At 39.3% G+C, this 16,772-nt stretch overlaps 1 long non-coding RNA gene across 1 annotated transcript; it reads right to left on the bottom strand.

Moving 5' to 3' along the window:
* Positions 1-1,027: 1,027 nt before the first annotated feature.
* LOC124875021 lies at positions 1,028-10,986 on the bottom strand. The gene is made up of 2 exons (XR_007039941.1): positions 9,290-10,986; positions 1,028-3,858 (listed from the first exon to the last, which is right to left on the bottom strand). It is a non-coding gene; the product is annotated as an uncharacterized LOC124875021 (long non-coding RNA).
* Positions 10,987-16,772: the final 5,786 nt, after the last annotated feature.

Genomic DNA, 16,772 nt, shown 5'->3' with positions numbered 1-16,772 from the left:
GAAGGGGGCAGGTTGAGGCAGAAAGTACCATTACATCATGTTATAAAGTGACAGTTCTGCACATTGGATGTTCACTTGTTGACATCTGTGGGTGACCTGTGTCTAATGCAATAGTGGACAGGTAACATTATTGGCTCACTGTTCTGAGAAGTCTTTAAATTGTACAGATTTAGAGTATCTACTGGAAGATAGGTTAGATAGTTGCTGGTATTAATGCCAGAATAGAGCTTCTAACTTTAATCAACCTTTGCTCTACCACCTGAGTTTTAGCAATGCTTTACCTATTGAGTTTACTTTTCTTTGATTTCTGAGTGTTATTCTGCGAGAATTATAAAACATTTTGAATATTTTTATCAGCTTAAAGATTTTTTTTCTGTGACATATAACAGCAAAGAAGTTATGCCGCTTCAAAGGCAATAAAATTACATCAGTCTGCGTGTTCCTCACCTTTGTATTTAAAGTTTGACTAAAAACCATTTATACGTTAAGATGTCAGCATGTGCTTCACACAGGAAGATTACTGGTGACACACCACCTCCTGCCTCCGTTCCCAGTATAAATACTCATTGGCTTCTTTGTGAATAGCTGCCAAATGCAAGAATGACGACATGCTAAAGGTTAATAGTACAGTTAAAACAGGTTAATAAACCTCTTTTTGTTAGGAGTTGCTTTAGGATGATAGAAGTCTGGGTCTTGACCTTCTCGGATCAGCCAGTACCTTCAGCCTCCTGGACCAGCTAATCTGGATTTATGCTAAATGACAATGCAGGTAAAATATTAGCTGTTTATAACCTTTTCATCAGAACCTCACTTCAAATTTTTAGAAGTATCCCTGTAAAGTGACAGGGAGTGGTGATTTGTTTGGTTTGTAAGTTCTCCAAGAGAGGTTCTCATTGTTTCCTGCCCCCAGAACCCCCAAATAATCAGTCACATTTGTGTTTTGTGATTTCTGTGTTTTAAATAACTGACAGCAGAGGCTACTGAACTTGCCTCTGCTATTTAGTAAAGCACTGCCGTTCTTATTTTACTTCATCTGAGATGTAAGTCAAAGAGACACACAGTCAAACAGATGTATGATCTGATTGTGTTTGTTAAATATTGTTGCTGGGAAGAAGAATATCATGACAGACGATGCTCTTATAAAATGAATGTTATTTGAAGGATTTTTGCCTCTTCCTTCTTTACGACATTTTTATGATTCAGTCCAAAAGCAACCACGCAACCTAAATCAGTTCTCACCCACTGTGGATTCTGGTGTGTGGTAGGAAAAAATAAAAACGAGAAAGAACAAAATGAGTTTTGAGGTTTATGTTAGCGCTGTTCCCAGGTTCATCTCACACTGAAGGAATTTCACAAAAATGCGGAAGCAAACACTCCGTTTTTCATCCGTTGGCTGTCCTCAGTGGCCTGTCAGACAGGTGGTGTTACAGTAGCAACTGACTTCCTTCTCAATGTGGTGTTTGAGTATGGCTTGACACATTTTGATTAACTGTCAAACAATTTGAGGCCTGTCTGGCACAACTCACTTGGAAAGGCACCCCAGACTACATTAAAAAAGTTCATTCCAGAAGATCTGTACAAAATTCCTCCTATAGGCTCCCAGTTTTCCTTCTTCTTAGTCCCCGTGTGGAACGCTGGAAAGTTAGAATCACTCTGGTTTAGTTTGCTATTGTGAAACTTGTTTAGTGAACCTCACAGGGAGAGCTGTCATGTTGTTTTACATTAACAAGCCTGGCAGCTTGGCAGTGGTACTGAGGGCGTGTAACCGCTTTACTTTGTTTATGTCCCTTCGAAGAATTTATAGCATCCATGGGCATATGTGTATGACTTTGTGTTTAATTAACCCCTGCTGAGCAAACAAGTGATTCTGTGCTTTGTGAAGTATTCAAACCTTTTGACCTTTTTGCACATTTTGTCATGTTACAACCACAGACTTGGGATTTTGTGGCATATTATTGTGAAGTGAGAGAAATAGAAAACATACTTCACATCTGCAAGATGTGGCACTCCTTAGTTTTCAGCCTTCCTGAGGGGAAACATTATAGCACCACCTTTAGCTGCACCTACAGCTAAAACTCAGTCAGATTAGTTGGCGAACATTTGTGAACAGACAGCTTTCAAGCCAAGTCACAGCTTTTTAAATGGACTTAGGTCTAGACTTTGACTGGGCCATTCTAGTGCACAAATATGCTTTGATCTTAACCATTCTATTGTAGCTCTGGCTGAATGTTTAGGGTCGCTGACCTGCTGGAAGGTGAACCTCCACCCCAGGTAGCCTCTAACAGGCTTTCTTTCTCTATGAAGCTCCATACATCAACTCTAAAGAGCTTCCCTGTGTGCAGAATAAAAACATTTCCGCAACATTCGGTATTAGTTTTCTGCCATACATGGCCTTTTAAGTGAAGTCTGAAAAGTTAATCTTTGGCCTCCTCTGACTGGAACATGCTCTTCCATAAATTTGTTTGTTTTTTTCAGTGTTCTTTCAACAACTGCTTCTTATTCATACTCATTAAGAAGACCAGATTTGTGGACGTCACATCTAATACGTGTCTAGTTTACAAGATTCTTCCACCTGAGCTGTGGATCTCTAAACCTCCTCAAGAGGTACAATGGACTTCTTGGCTGCCTCTCTTGATTAATGCTCTCCTTGCCTGGACAGTCAGTTTAGGTAGGCAGTCATGTTTGCAATTGATGCATTCTTCCATTTTTTGAATGATGGATTGAACAGAGCTCTGTTAAATGGTCAAAGCGTACATTAACCCTTAATGGTCCCTCCATAAAAAGTGCTTTAAAAATTATATAAATTGATTTTCAAAGCTTAAGTCTTATAATCAGCTTCAGCTCTAATCAGAATTGTAAAGTCGGTCACCAGTTTTAAATACTTTTTTATGCTATTTCCGTCATAATAGCATCCCCTGTTTTATTAAAAAACATAAAGCAGAATGCAGACTTCTCCACAACTTTGTCCCTGACCTGTCTGCTGTGTTTCTCGTTCTTCATGATGGAGTTTGTCCACTAAAGTTCCCTAACAAACGTCTGAGGATGCACTGAATAGTATGTAGGAGAAGAGAGAAGAGGCTTATTTATTTAAAAAAAACAAAAACCATATTTCATTTTCTTCCACTTCACAATTATGCATTATCTTGTGTTGGTCAATCACAAACAATCCCAATGAAATACATTAAAAGTTGTTCATATATGGAATATAGCTGTAGATGCATGAACTGAACATGCAGACGTGAGATGACTCTTTTATAAAAGGGTAAACTCTAAGTTTAAAAACAACTTGCTTGTGTAGAGCCATCTAAATATTTGCCGAAGATATGTTCCCCATCTGGGTTTCATTTGCACCGCCACATTCGGCTCGTTGAACAGATCCCAATGCATGTTCATGCTGTAAATATGTACTGAACTGCTCCTGGTGCTTGTGTTGTCTCTTGTAAAGCCTCATTCAGCCTGGGATGTCTCATATGTATGGATGTACAAACCAGATGATTATGGATGTTATATGGATGTAGAAACCAGGAACATATGCTTTTTTGATTATGACCCGAAGATGGGGTTCGGTTATTATGCAGAATGTATGCCTTTTCATTTTATGCCCTTTCCAGACGACAACCGCCCAAATGTAAATTGCTTTCAGGTGATCTGGGTAAATGTAACGGATCACAGAGGTACACACAGAAGATGACACAAGAGTTTACCATGTTCTGTTACATTAATATCCTCGAGGTGGCGGTTCACTCATACAAAAATGCTCAACATACTCCTCCTTGTTGAGAAAAGGATTGAATTATCTCCTCTAGTGTCTGAAGGTCTTCCCTGTGCATTCTTCTTCTGAACCACTGACGTTTTCATCTAAATGGTAAAAAATAAATTATTAGTTAATGAAATTTGTTTGTGCTGATTTTCAAACTCTATTAAAGCAGAAAAAACTTGAACATTGATGCACACATGCTGTATTTCTAGAAGGGGTTTAAAAGATGAAATGTTGGGAAGTATAGAGAAGTTTCCCCTCCACGTTGAGCCTAGCAGGAGCCAAACTACTGTAAATAAACAACGAGGTAAACACACTCACACACGCAGTTCAATGTGTACCTCAGCAATGAAAGAAACCCAACTCCTAGAGCGGACCAAAGCAGGAAACTCTTCCCTATTGTCCTTCTTTTTCCGCCCTCTCCCCTGCTCCTACCTTCAGTGTCCTCTTTCCTCATCTCCCCAAGCTTCAACTGAATATTCCAGCTCCATCCAGCCCACTCAAGGTAATTTGCAGGAATGCAAAAATTTATTATCATTGTCCCCTGGTATGGCTATTATAAATACACAAAAATCCATTTTAGACACCCATTCGTTTTTCAAACATTTTTCTAGCTGAAACTTAAAGGATTCTTCCTGAAATACTGATATAATTGTGCAGAACCACCAATATTAAATGATGTTGTCAATGCAAATAGGACCTGGATGACAAATATCTACCACATGCTGCAGGAAATGTCATAATTCAGGTGTTTTTGGCACTGCTTCTTTCAGCGGCTGCTTTTAGCTGGAGAAATCTTCTGGTTTACTCTGACCATTTAAATATCATTCTATAGTCGTCTTCTTAATAATTAGAGCAAATATCATGATATTTTAGAGCCAGAAAACCTAAAATCTTTAAAAGTTTAAAACATAAATCCTGGCATTTCCATAGATTTTTAAAGCAGATACGTAATTTTAAAACTTTATTCTTTTCTGACACTGAAATAGTCTTTTTGAGCCACTCCTCTGGAAAATGTACCATTAAATGTATCTGCAGAGTGTGAATGCAAGTGGCTGTCAAGAAAAAGTAAGTAAAAAGTTTTTTAAACTATCTTTTAAACAGAAACATGTTGAAGGAATGAATGGCCGAATATTAATAAGATGGAAAACGACAGAGTGAGCCCTCGTACTTTCCCCAAAGATCCCCAAAGTGTTTATACTTTGTGACGTTAAACAGGTGAAGAGTCCCAAGGCTTAGGGATGAGGACACAACAGAGTTTGTGCCACTTGGTAACAGGTAGATCTAGTGAATTCAGCAGCCAGACCATGGAGGTGAATATGGCTGTTGCAAAAAATGTGACTTTTATCTGCTTCCATTCACGGGCGCTCTGTTTCACACAAACACCACATGGCTGCTTAACATAAAGTATTCAGATGACATACAGGTCCTTCTCAAAATATTAGCATATTGTGATAAAGTTCATTATTTTCCATAATGTCATGATGAAAATGTAACATTCATATATTTTAGATTCATTGCACACTAACTGAAATATTTCAGGTCTTTTATTGTCTTAATACGGATGATTTTGGCATACAGCTCATGAAAACCCAAAATTCCTATCTCACAAAATTAGCATATCATTAAAAGGGTCTCTAAACGAGCTATGAACCTAATCATCTGAATCAACGAGTTAACTCTAAACACCTGCAAAAGATTCCTGAGGCCTTTAAAACTCCCAGCCTGGTTCATCACTCAAAACCCCAATCATGGGTAAGACTGCCGACCTGACTGCTGTCCAGAAGGCCACTATTGACACCCTCAAGCAAGAGGGTAAGACACAGAAAGAAATTTCTGAACGAATAGGCTGTTCCCAGAGTGCTGTATCAAGGCACCTCAGTGGGAAGTCTGTGGGAAGGAAAAAGTGTGGCAGAAAACGCTGCACAACGAGAAGAGGTGACCGGACCCTGAGGAAGATTGTGGAGAAGGGCCGATTCCAGACCTTGGGGGACCTGCGGAAGCAGTGGACTGAGTCTGGAGTAGAAACATCCAGAGTCACCGTGCACAGGCGTGTGCAGGAAATGGGCTACAGGTGCCGCATTCCCCAGGTCAAGCCACTTTTGAACCAGAAACAGCGGCAGAAGCGCCTGACCTGGGCTACAGAGAAGCAGCACTGGACTGTTGCTCAGTGGTCCAAAGTAATTTTTTCGGATGAAAGCAAATTCTGCATGTCATTCGGAAATCAAGGTGCCAGAGTCTGGAGGAAGACTGGGGAGAAGGAAATGCCAAAATGCCAGAAGTCCAGTGTCAAGTACCCACAGTCAGTGATGGTCTGGGGTGCCGTGTCAGCTGCTGGTGTTGGTCCACTGTGTTTTATCAAGGGCAGGGTCAATGCAGCTAGCTATCAGGAGATTTTGGAGCACTTCATGCTTCCATCTGCTGAAAAGCTTTATGGAGATGAAGATTTCATTTTTCAGCACGACCTGGCACCTGCTCACAGTGCCAAAACCACTGGTAAATGGTTTACTGACCATGGTATCACTGTGCTCAATTGGCCTGCCAACTCTCCTGACCTGAACCCCATAGAGAATCTGTGGGATATTGTGAAGAGAACGTTGAGAGACTCAAGACCCAACACTCTGGATGAGCTAAAGGCCGCTATCGAAGCATCCTGGGACTCCATAAGACCTCAGCAGTGCCACAGGCTGATTGCCTCCATGCCACGCCGCATTGAAGCAGTTATTTCTGCAAAAGGATTCCCGACCAAGTATTGAGTGCATAACTGTACATGATTATTTGAAGGTTGACGTTTTTTGTATTAAAAACACTTTTCTTTTATTGGTCGGATGAAATATGCTAATTTTGTGAGATAGGAATTTTGGGTTTTCATGAGCTGTATGCCAAAATCATCTGTATTAAGACAATAAAAGACCTGAAATATTTCAGTTAGTGTGCAATGAATCTAAAATATATGAATGTTACATTTTCATCATTACATTATGGAAAATAATTAACTTTATCATAATATGCTAATATTTTGAGAAGGACCTGTAGTTGTTCAGTTTAGTTTATTTCAGTAGCACCAGTTCACAACATATACCGTCTCAATTCACTTGACAAAGTCAATTCAATAGAATCATTCAGATTCCAGTTGATCCAAGTTTTAAAACAATGCAGTCAAATTCCTTTTATAATTGAAATTGGTTAAACAGTTTTCTATCTAAGGAAACCCAGTAGATTGCATCAAGTTGTTTTGAGGAAAGAGAGTGCTTCAGAGGAACAATGCTGGTCAGAACTGGTGGAGACGTTTCAGTGTCTAACCATAGCAATTCAGGCATTAAAGACTGAGCTTTTTACCGTTTTTTAAATCAGTGTCATACATTGTGATGGATGGGGACATTAATGTTCACTGTAACCGCTGAGCCATGATATTATGTCGCTCGAAGTTAAAATAATATCGCTGGAGTGACAATATTGTGTTTGGGTAGTCACCTCATGTTTGTAGAACCTTTAGGTGTTATTGGTAACTTGGTTGGATGTAGAGAGACAGGACTGCAGATCAAGCCAAACACTTTCCATTCTTCCCCACTTTCTATCCAGCTGACACACACATCCATCTCCACATGCACCAAGCAGCAGGCGAAGGGGCTTACCAATCATGCTTTCATATGTTGCCAAAGTAGCTTCATAGGCTCTAAGTGAAGCCTCATTACCACTGCCCTTCAAAGCTCAACAACCACATTTTCTAGCTTGAGATCTCTTGAGATCCTCTTTACGCCTGTTTCATTTTTTTTTTGCCACATTCACAACTTTCCGTTCAAATCATGAATTTGATTCACTTCCCTTGTTACATATTTTATCCACACCTCATATTTACTCAGAAACAGAGTGAACACTTATATATGTCTGTGAAAGTGTGCAGGGATCACGAAATGTTAAACTCCAATGAAAACCCAAAAAAGAAATCTATGCTGACCCAGATCATAAATATTCAGCAGCACATTTCTGATTTCCATCTCTCTCTCTCTGCAGCACGTCTTTTTGTGAGAGCGAAACCAGCTGTCTTCCTGGAGAGGCACGTCTCCTTCTGAAATTGTCAACATGCGTGACAATGACCACATATCCACACATCTGTCATCATTCAATCCTTTCATTGTTTTTTATTTTGACATGCAGTTAAAGAAGGCCTCTGTTCATGAAAAGCTGTTTTTTTTTTTCTTATTTGCTTTCACATTCAACACATTTAATGTTTCATACATCAGATGAGCGACTTATATCCACAATAAGACCATTTCCCAGACACAGACGGTGTCAAAGATCCCGCGGCGCGGCTGTTTGCACAAACCCCGGATTCCTTGTTCTCGTTTTTATTGGAGAAACAAACTTTATTGGGCTACTGATTGATGGAGAATGACTGAGGAATAGGAGTAATTTAAAACCAGTGTGGTCCCTGATAGGAGCTTTGTGCAGCACAAGGCCGCTCCTAATCCGCCCTTCAGCTTCGTGTATGATTGGGTACTGTTGAAAATAGGGATGAATCTGCCGCTTCAAAGCCTGTAACATAAGAGGAATGTGTGTGTGTATGTGTGTGTGTGTGTGTGTGTGTGTGTGTTCCTGTCTTGGCATCACAGTGAGAACCATTTTCCCGATTTCACCATCAAATTGAGGACCGATTGTACCAAAGTGAGGACATTTTGCTGGTCCTCACGACCTATTTTGCTAACGGTTAGGTTTAGGACTAAGGTGTGAATTGACTTTAGGTTAAGGTTAGGGTTAGGTAAGCACTGGTAATGGTTAGGTTTAGGGTTATTGTCAGGGTTAGGGCATAGAAAGGGTTGAAAATGACTGAAAATCAATGGAAGTCAATGGGAGTCAACACATGGTCCTCACTACATATAGCAAAACAAGTGTGTGTGTGTGTGTGTGTGTGTGTGTGTGTGTGTGTGTGTGTGTGTGTTAAGGTGATGTCAAAAATGTGAATTGTGCGCAGACAGACGAAAAGAAATTGCAACAGTAAATTTTCCATAAGCTGTTCATAAATTGACAGACTTCTTTCAGGACATTTGAAACAGCCACAGTTTAACTATTATAATATTGGCTTTATTGCCAAATAATTTAATTAATGGCACACAGATATACATATACTTATATGTAACAAGCACAGTTTCCCATGTTGCAGCTCTGACTATGGTTGGATACATTGGGATTAGGCCTGAGGCGAGTGCTTTTTGGAGGATTAAGAAAACTCATTGGCTTTAATAGAGTCTGAACAGAGAGGAATGTTTCTGTACTTTAAAAAGGAATTTAGCTGAAAAACATTACCTAGCAGGTTATATGCTCAATTAAATATGAAATAAAAGTGAAATGCAAGTTTGTTTAATGTTTCTATCATGCCTGAAAATGTTTTTAGCTGCAACTCTGTGTTCACCTGCATCTTATAAGCACTGTGTAACATTTAGTTAAATAAAGTTTCTGCAGCATGGTAAATCTGTATGTGTTGTTCAAAAATCCTGAAACATGGACAGCAAAGAGAACGATTACATTACATACAGTAGACTGTTTCTTGTTCTTCTAAATGGGAACAGGCCATATTTGCCAATTGTCATATCCAGTCCTGTGCTTTCCTTCAAGAAGAAAATCATCATGAAAATCAGCATTTCCCCTGGTTGTTGAGATAGTTCAGTCTGTATTTTACCTAAAGTAAACTATCATGCACAATAAGGGCAACACTGCCCTGCAAATTTAACATGTTACTCAGTTTCTGCTTACCTGATTTAAAGTTGACCTTTGTAGCTTCTACAGAACTTGATGACCAGTTCCTGAGGTAAGTCTAACAAGTACCTACCACCTCATTACGTTCTAAGTTTTCCAATGACAACCATACTGTTAGGACATTTTTAAACAGCACTTTAGCAGGGGTTGGACTTTTTCTGTTTTGTTTTTGCCACAAAAAGTGTAGCTGAGGTCAGAATTTCAAGAAGGTTTTCAAAATTTCGACAAACAACTCCAACCTGAAAATCCCATATGGCTACAGTGTGTTTAAAACAGCAAAAGCTAGAGCAACAAACTGTATGTATGTCTGAATTTTTTTAAGTAAATGTTCTCTACACAAATACAAACACCTGCAACCTCGTTTTGTGAAGATGTTCATTTAGTGTTTGAATCCATAAAATACAAATACATAGCTTGCCATTAACTTGTACTGCTGCCGGTAGTTAGCCTGCTCATTGAGCACAACTGTAAGTCCTTCCAGTTTTATAACTTACAATTAGCATGTAGCTCAGTTGGATTTTGTTATTCCTAAATTGAACTTCGAACTTCAGAGGTGTTTTAAATGCAGCATTACTGAACACCAGTACTTGTTCTCAGTTAGCTTTCTGGGATTGTCTTGAAATAATGCCCACTGAACGTCCCCTCTGAGTAGCATCTGTTTGAAGCAGAGATTAATGCACTGGAGCAACTAATCTTTTTGGCTGTTTGGGCCTTTTAGCTCTAGCTAATTTACATCAAATTGAACTTGTGAATGGCTGATACCAGCAATTACTTTGACTACCACTGAAGGCAGTCCAAAGGCCACCGGTAGTACATGGACCAAAAAACATTCATCTTAAACATGCACGACAAAGTGCCACAAGAACCAGAGCTGGGAACCATTATTGAAATTCATATTATTAACAAAAAGGCTCAACATTTGCAGATGAACCCATATATTCCACCACATACTGTATCTTCAAATGACATTTGGTTTTATCACCATTTATTGTACTGGTCTCTTTTGGAACCTTGGAACAGTGGGGGCGCATCATTTTGATTTTTGAAATCAATGTTTAGTTTTGCTGGCTTTAAATCCCACAGCATGTCTGTGGGGTGTTTGCATGGTGGCGCTGGTCATTTCTGGGTTCTCTCAGGGTTCTCCCACAGTCCAAAAACATGCATATTTGGTTCCTTGCAGATACTACATTTCTCTCAGGTATGAGTTTTCATGTGATATTTGTCACATTTCTTTCTTTGTACCTGTACCTCTCATTGACCAGATAAGCGCCCCAGCTCCCACAGTGTCCCTGTAATGATTAGCTAATTAGTTTAATTAGTTTCTACTAAAAGGTATTAAAGAATCACAAAAGTATGGACTTAAAGACAGAAGTAAAAATAACTTAAGAAATGATCAAGCTTAGAGTTTATTTCAAGTCAAGTTTATTTATCTAGCGTTTTTCAGCAACAAGACACTCAAGGCGCTGTACATAAGGAAAAACATTACAATGATACAGAAAATCAAACAACAGAGGTAATTAAAAAAAATAAAGAGAATAGAGTGATGGATAAGAAAACGAAAGGAAACTTGGACTGAAAACGTAACTAATAATGTTTAGATAACACATTCAAAGGCCACGCTGTCATAGTGTTACGTATGGCTCTGACCCACATGCAGAATCACGTTCAAGGGAAACGGGTACAAGTTTGAAAAAGGTTTATTTAAGGAGAATGGATCGGTATGGTGTGCAGGAACAACTGTAAGGAAAAACGACAGGTAAGTGGCACAGTAAACGAAACCGGAACTTAAATGTGAAATGTCTCTTACTAGGAGGGAGTAAGCAATCCGCCAGGAGGAGAGGGATTCGGACTGGAGACGAAGTGAATATGGAGACAATGGTAAGTCCAATGATTTCTTAGTTACTTGGGTTAGAGCTTGGAGTGCAGGCGAAGCGTCAGTGGAGAGGTGGAGGGTGGACACGTTAGGTTGAATGGTCTCTGGAGAATCCGGGTCTGCAGGCAGCCACCCGGGGAAGTTCCAGAGTTCGGCATCGGGTTGGTTTGTGTGGAAGATCCTTCCTGGGGAGATCCTAGGAGCGAGGCTAGTGTAACCCCCAGGTAGTCGCCGGTTCAGCTCACTGAGAAGAACAAAGAACAAGTTAAACGTTGTCGAAGGCAAAGTACACATAAACTTAATTAATACGAAGCTGGCTGAGTAGCTACCACAGAGGATAATACTCGAGCGACGAGATGCTGGCTGCTTCCTGCTTAAGTACTCCAGGACTCAATCACCGAGATGGAAAACACCTGTCTCCACCACTGCTGAGCACTAGCGCCTTCTAGGAGTCAAAAAAATACAGACAAAAACATACAACAGAAACTCCAGCCCCGACACACGCTAAACAAATAAGTTTTTAATCTACAGCTCAAGTAAATCATCTGGATTTTCTCCACTTCACACACCTGGGTCCCGACTCCCTCTACCCCTGGCGACCTGACTTCACTCACTTAGTAAGCCGTTCTACTATTAACATAATTACTTCTCGTTTATTCCTCAAGATTATAGTTCTTGTTTTCACCAGTTCTCCTTCCCCTCTTTCCATGCAGTTGGCGATTCTACCGCTCACGTTCCAGTATCACTTTGTAAATAAAACACCCTTCACTAATTCAGTTGTGCTTCTGAGTGTTCTTCTGTATGTGGGTCGGATATATCTCGAACAAAATGACACTGACAACAAGTCTGTAATGTATTTTGGTGCTAAGCCATTCAGTGATTTATAGACTAACAGAAGTATTTTAAAGTCTATTCTCTGAGCTACAGGGAGCCAGTGTAGGGACTTTAGAACCGGGCCGATGTGGTCCACTTTCTTAGTTCTAGTGAGGACATGGGCAGCAGCGTTCTGGATCAACTGCAGCTGTCTGATCCACTTTTTAGGCAGACCTGTGAAGACACCGTTGCAGTAATCAATTCTACTAAAGATGAACGTATTAATTAGTTTTTCAAGGTTCTGCTGAGACATTAGTCCTCTAATCCTGGAGATGTTCTTTAGGTGATAGAAGGCCGACCTTGTTACTGTCTTTATGTTCCTCTGAAGGTTCAGGTCTGAGTCCATCACTACACCCAGGTTTCCAACCTGACTGGTGGTTTCTAGCTGTATTAAATGAAGCTGTGTGCTAACTTTTAAACACTCTTCCTTTGGTCCAAAGATTATTACTTCAGTTTGTTTTGATTCAGCTGAAGAAAATTTAGGCCCATCCATGCATTGATTTCTTCTAAGCATTTACCCAGCGCTTCAATGGGTTCATGGTCACCTGGTGACATCGTAACGTATAGCTGTGTGTCGTCTGCATAGTTATGATAACTTACGTTGTTGTTTATTAAAATCTGAGTTAGGGAGAGCATGTAGATATTGGATAGGAGGGGCCCTAAGATGGACCCTTGGGGAACGCCACATGTGATTTTTGTGCTCTCTGATGTAAAGTTACCTACTGACACAAAAAAGTCCCTGTCCTTCAAGTAGGATTTAAACCAACTGAGTGCTGTACCAAAAAGGCCAACCCAGTTTTCCAGGCACTCTAATAAAATGGAGTGATCAAAAGTGTCGAATGCTGCACTAAGGTCCAATAATACCAGCACTGTGGTTCTTCCACAGTCTGCATTTATACGGATGTCATTGAACACCTTGACAAGAGCCGTCTCTGTACTGTGGTGAGCAGGAAGCCTGACTGGAAGACATCGAAGCGGTTGGTTGTTAGGAAGTTATTTAACTGCTGAAACACAGTTTTTTCAATAATCTTACTGATGAAGAGGAGGTTTGATATAGGCCTGTAGTTCTGAAGTAGCAGCTTGTCCAAGTTGCTCTTTTTCAATAGAGGTTTGATAATTGCTGTTTTCAGGGCCTGGGGGTAAACACCTGACAAAAGGGACGTGTTTATTATTTGTGTTAAATCAGATGTTATTACAAGCAAAGCTTTCTGAAGGAAAGCTGTAGGTAAAACATCAAGACAGCAGGAAGAAGAGCTTAGTTGCTGTACGATTTCTTCTACGTTTTTGTAGTTTATTTGGTGAAATTGGGAAATTTTGTCAACATCAGTTTTAGTTGGAGATAACTTTCAAAAGGTCAAATATGGAGAGTTCAGTCAGGAAATAGCTGGCACTGTGCTTTTTAACATAAAATGTTTCTCTAGATAAATTTGCAGAGGTAGTTTTCCTGATGAGTTTTGAAACCACAGAGAGAGATAATTAGATAAAACAGTTGTCTTTGTTTTGTATGAGAGTACTTTCTTAAAGTTTCCCTGCACAAATTCTCACTCATAGAAAGTTATATTTAGCAAGAATGATCCCCTCTCTCTTATGCTCTTCACCCTGAGGCTGCACTGTAACGTACTGTATGAGGTTGGTCCGATCTACTTTGGGCCCCATCTGTTGGCACTTAGCACCACCTTCCCCGCCTCTGCACTGATCTCCGGTCTATATTAACTGCCCTAATTTGTCTGCCGAGGCCAACTCTGATTGTTACCATGTGACGTTCTGTGAAAGATGAGGGATCTCTGCCTATCTGTCAGGACAGATAGAGACACAGATCAAGAGAAAACTCAAAGATAGGGGATATGGTTGAATCCCACAACAAATAAACTGGTCATCAAATATAGAGTTTATAATAGGAGGCTGATGTTGTTTGATGTGCAGACAGTCAAAGTATCATGATTTGAAGGTTTTACAGGGACTGCTCCATCAGGATTTTGCTCCAAACATTTCAAAAAATGCTGAGATCAGGGCGATTTTAGAAGCTTGAGGTTAGTTTGCTTGATCCATTCCAAAACCAGAACCAGTTTCATTGTTTGTTTCACCCATTTGACCCAAACTGTCATCTTAACATGAAGGAAATTGGTTAAAAAGTTCAAGAACAACCCGAGAACTACCAAGGGGACAAACCTAACATAAAAAGGAAGATGCTGGAACACCAGTGTGGCTTTCAACATGGAAGTGAGTTTAAATTGAACATGGACTCAGAAGGTGCTGACCCAAAAAAGAAGCACGACCTAAAATCAATACATTCAAGCATGACTGGAATTTGCACCACATGGAGGAGTTATCTTTATTATGAAGAAAGGGTTAATGGTTCTACAAGACTGAGATTAAACAATAAGTGATTTGGACAAAATCAGAAGGAGTCTGTTTGTAGGAGTCATGATGAGGCAGTCCAAACTAATGACACTGTAACTACTGTCAAACATGGAGGGGGTAGCATCATGCTAAGGGTCTGCTCCAGTGCCAGAGGTAGAGGTGCATTGCACAAATGTGTGGATGGAGTAATGAAGAAGGAGGACTACCTCCTAATTCCTTAATTTCAATTTTAAGTTTCTTAAATGGCCACTACTGAAAACATCGTTAGTGCCGGGAAGCAACTAATATAAATGAACTTTACCCTATCTGACAAGAGTGATCTAATATCCAGCCAGAATTATGCCAGGACCTTACAGATCTCTGCAGAAATGTTTGGTTTCTCTGCAACTTGCAAAGAGACATTAAATCAAAAATTAGTGGAGGTGTCTGTATTTACTTGGGTCTGTACATATTGTTTTGTCTCTGTTTGGATTAGAGCAGGTCGAATGGGTTCAAAGGTTTGATGGGTTGAAGGTGAAAAGAGAACAAGATGAGGAAACCTTCTCCTCAAAGGATGGCAGGTTTTTTAAGTAAAATGGAAAAATTAAAAGATGAAGAGATTAAAAGAAGACATATGTTTGGCCTTGTTGTTATTTTCACCATTTCAGCTGGTTTCACTTCAGAGAAAGGTAGAGACCCAATCTGCACTGTTGAATATTTGGTTAAAAGAAGGGCTGACAGCTTCAAAAACTGATCAACAATATTGTTAAGACAACAAATAAAGAAAGTTAGAAACTACATATTTTAGTTAGTGGGAAAACAAGCATTCAGGCCTTCTCATTAATGTTATTTTAACATTAATGAGAAGATTAATCACAGCCCTCATAAGGCTTCAGCAATCTCCCAAAGTAGCAATATCTCTCACAAAATGACACAATAAGTCTTTCTCACAAATTGTCCCTGTTTATAGAAGCAACTATTTTTCTCTCCATTTGAGAGAATAAATTTTCTCTGTAACTTGCCAGTAAAGATAGAAGATACATGAAGCTACGTACCTTTGCACCACTTGAATACATTTCATAAGCAGATTTTACTGATGTTGTATTTTAAAATCCACTTTAGCGATCACAATGAATTTAGTGCAAAACTTCTACTTCTACAAATCTATTAAAGTATAAATTGTCAAATCTTTGGCAGCTATCAGGGTACGGGGGGGTTCAGGCAGTTCAGTTTGGTTCAACTTTGGGTCTACTTGTGGGTCTGACGTTCCAGACCCATCCTAGACTAATTTGTCTGTTATAAGCGGGGATCAACAGTGTGAAACTCAGGCCAAAGGGGAATGTTCCAAAAATGTGAACTTTTGCTCATTCATAGACACATAGATACATTTCAAAGCATCACAGTGTCTACACAACAATGAAGGTGCATACCAAAGGCAACAGTCCTCCAATTAGGTGAATTTGTCTTTATCCTCGTTAATGTTAAGTTTAACCAAAAATGTCAGAGCAGCAGCAGAAAATCAGGCAGATTTATGACAGAAACCCTTCAAGAATAAGTGGGTATAGGATCTTTAGTCTAATTAAATTCTTAGTATAAGTAACTTTGATTATTTCATTTTTAGCACCTCCATCTATCCATTTATTAGCCAACGGACAGAGCAATAGCTGTTTTTATTATCTTTATTGTATTAACTTTATTATCTTTAATTTATCCTTTAGAAATCCTTATCTTGAGACATTTAAATAAATCTGTGCTTACATTTTTGCTAGAGATCGTTCACTAAAAGGAAAAGATCCTTCAGTCTGAGTTTTGATAGATTCTGAAGTTAATTTATCTATGCAGATTTTTTTAATGTCACATAACAAAACTTTACTTAGTTTGCAGCAATAATAACAGTTTTATAATCTAATGTTGCTTTAAACTTTTGCACAGCATTATCTCTGACATCATCTCTAACAAACCTCTGAGGCCCTCTGAAGGCAATAAGTCACACTGGATTTTATTTAGTGTGACTAATAATAATAATAATAATAATAGTGTGAGTGTAAAAGCTATCAGAGTAAACAGGGCTGAATGCAAACGCACACCACACTTTTCAGATTTTCATTTATAAAATGTTTTGAGAACTAACACTACTTCATTTTACTTCCATTTCAGAATTATATACGACATTTG

Source organism: Girardinichthys multiradiatus, chromosome 10, assembly GCF_021462225.1.
Source record: "Girardinichthys multiradiatus isolate DD_20200921_A chromosome 10, DD_fGirMul_XY1, whole genome shotgun sequence".
In the NCBI taxonomy this organism is placed as follows: domain Eukaryota; kingdom Metazoa; phylum Chordata; class Actinopteri; order Cyprinodontiformes; family Goodeidae; genus Girardinichthys; species Girardinichthys multiradiatus.
The sequence above is the reverse complement of the archived record's forward strand: the minus strand, read 5'-3'. Positions and strand labels throughout refer to the sequence as shown.